Below are 3247 nucleotides of genomic sequence, written 5' to 3'. Positions count from 1 at the left end.
AGAAGAAAAATAAGCCTGACAGAAGAAAACACGTAACAGTTCAAGCCAAACAGGTCAGCCAGAAATTAAACCATCATCTGAAAACCAGAATTTTATATCCTCGTGAGCCTGGGAAAGCACAGGGGTGCAGCCTGGGCCCAATCCTGGGCCCGCCAGCACTGGTGGGATTTGTGCCGTTGACGACACAAGCCCCATTTCCTCTTTCTGATGTTTTCTAGCCTAAAAATTTCATTTTGTTTCCTTAGGTCCCGCTGTGCCAAGTTACTACGGCCGCTGGCTTTCCGGCTGCCCTGAGCAGGGTGAGACAGAGGGATTTGTTTGCCCCTTCCCGCAGAAGGACAGTGGGCTCAGCGCTGCCCAGTGCCCCCAGCCCCTCACGGGGACATCAGCTGCCTCGGGTCGCATCGACACGGAGACCTCAGCAACACAGAAAACGAACCCAAAACATCACGCGGAGTGGGTAACATTCAGATTTACGGCACGTGTGTAGGGAAGGTGGCATCTCCGGGCTGCCCTGCCCTCCCATCAGTGTCGTGGGGTTTTGAGGAATTTGGTGGCTTCCCTCACAGCTGCTCGCGGGGCGGGCATGGGGCCAGGTCTGGGCCAGGTCTGAAGGAGGGAGGGGGGCTCTCGGGACCTTTAGACTGACTGGGCAAAGTCACTCGCGTGTGACACCTGGAGAAACTGAGCAGGCGCCCTATAGCGTGGTGTTGGGAATGGCTCACTCAGCAGTGATTTGCCCGTCGGAGAGTGGAAGACTTACTGGCTATTTATATTTTGGTTGGTGGAAGAAAGGGGCCACACACACACACACCCCCAGTAGTATAAAAAAGGCATCAACAACACTGTAGTCTCCACCTTTCCTTCTCCCACATTTCTCTAGCATGCCTGGTCCTGAGCCAGCCTGGTTTAATAGGTTACCCTGCAAACACCGGGACTGTGGCACTGTGCAAGGTTGCACATTCACAGGAAGCGTATGTGCACAAAGCCGTAACAGTTGCAGACTAAGGAGCCGTAGCCCTGGCCAGCAATAGCGAGAGATGTTAATATTGCTGGGGAAGGTGAAAACATAATTGAAACTGTTTATTTGGGGGGCATGTGGGACTGAATGAGGCGATAGTTTCTGAGCAACAAATATCTGTAATCCACTTGTCCTGGTCTTACAGACTTTTAATTTGCTCTACAAATTTGGTTAGTTGGAGAACATGTAAACACCAAGAACTGTACAGGGCAATCCATTAAACATTAACTTATTGTAGACTTAAAAAAACCCCGCTCTTATGATATTAAAAACATAAGGGGAAAGAGATGCCAGGCTAGTGAGTGAAGCCAGTTGACTGCTGAGAAGAGGCTATGGTTTTGCTCCATAGCTTTGCTGTTTTCAGTAATCTGACTCACTGAGATATTTTTAGACACAGTAACAACTTCCATTGTTAAGTAATTTCTCATTTGAATTTTCCTCAAATTATGCTGTCCTCTCAGCCCCCAAATTCCTTTCTTCAGTGAGGCAGTGCTGCCCTCCACGCCCCGAGGAGGAAGGGGAACCGTGGAGGACTCTGATGATTTGGACCACATGGTGGAACAAGATAGATCTCAGTGTCAGGTTGGCAGGATATTTCCCTTTCTTCAAAGGTCTCCAAACCCAGCAAGCTTTTCTTTGATATCTTTCCAAATGGATTTATCAGCATTGGGGCATACATTTGTTTAGATTGTTCCTGTAGGGTGGGACTTTCAAAAGAGCAGAAGAGTGCCAAGTGCCAAATTCTCACCCACCAAGTTCTCCGTAAAGATTTCCTTAGCTTCCTTTGAAAATCCTAGCTGTGCTCCCCATCGCACTGCGCATCCCTGCTGGAAAGGTGCCCATGGTACCCACACAATGTGGGCACAAGGGATACGGGAAAGATTGTGACACTTCAAAAAAACAGGTGGAGGAAGAACTGGCTCTAGGCAGAGGAAATGCATGAAAATGTGGGGGTTGGGGAGGAAACAAAGAGGGAAATAGAGACCAAATTCCCTAGAGCCATCATTTTTCTTTTTTTATCCTTCCTCTCTGTTCACTATTTCTCTCAGGTTTTCCCCAACAAGTCTTAGTTAAAGAAGAGGTGAGCATATGCTGTGTATCAAGAGCATGGGCAGAACTTGGGCCCCACAGTCAACTTCTGCTCATGCTCTGGGCTTGAGACGCGTTGGAAGAGATGCAGGTGACCCGATGGTGCCAGGCGTTCATCTGGTTCTCCTCTGGGCTCCTAAAGAAAAAGCAGAGGCTGCTGCCCTAGGACAGAGGCCACAGGGAAGTTAGAGGTTTGGCAACCAGTCATCTCATGTACTTTTCATAAAGCAGTAGCTAAGACCTCACTAATTTTATTGTACTACCTCGGAAGTAAGCAAGAGATCTATAGGGAGCTGCGTAGAAACATTCAGACTAGTATCTACCAAATAACAAATACACTGATGGCCGAGCGAGGACTGCCAGAGCTATTTGTTCTCCTGCCCTGGGGAAAGGGCCTGATGAGGGCCGTTTGGAAAGGATATCAGAGAATGGATTTTTATTTTATGAGCAAGGAGATACAGAGGCTATTTCTGACCTGTTATAGGTGCGTTAATGATTTGTGAGCTATAGCAGGGTTTGTGCATCGTCTGTTTTTTTTGCAGGCTGAGAAGATCCTTCCAAGTTCTCTAATACCATATTTGTAGTCATGTACCTGGCTGGTTTTTTAAAACTGTAAGTACCTAGAGATTGCTGAGAGCCACAACGTGTCTTAAATGTCGTTTGTCCTTACTGCCTTTTGGTTTCCGGATAGAACTTAAGATGCTGATTTTTGCCCCCAACCCCCAATGGCTTGGTCTTGGCAAGGAAAAGTGGTTCTGTTAAGGTTGGTCTTACATCACAAGCTAAGCAAGCCTCAGCACATCCTTCCTCATCCCACATGGATCCAAGGATTAGATGTCAGCTCCCTAATTCAGCAAGGTCAGGCGTAGACCTGCTGCAGCAGCTGTGCCTGGTGCTTCTGAGGAGGGCAGTGGGGTGCTGGGGCAGGGTGGGCACAGGAGCCCTTGGGTCTGCATCACTCAGAGAGAGCTGGGGGGGCAGAAGGGAGAACCTGGAGGGACCTCTTGGAGAGACTCCCTAGTTCGTCACTGGGGTGCTGGACAGGGCCAGCATCTGGCCTGGGAGGTCCTCGGATCTCAGCACAGGAATTGGTTTTAGAAAGGAGCTTGGTTAGGCACTCCTGACTGTAAGCTTTGG

The sequence above is a fragment of the Haliaeetus albicilla genome, chromosome 11 (assembly GCF_947461875.1).
Source record: "Haliaeetus albicilla chromosome 11, bHalAlb1.1, whole genome shotgun sequence".
NCBI classification, from domain to species: Eukaryota; Metazoa; Chordata; class Aves; order Accipitriformes; family Accipitridae; genus Haliaeetus; species Haliaeetus albicilla.
The sequence above is the reverse complement of the archived record's forward strand: the minus strand, read 5'-3'. Positions refer to the sequence as shown.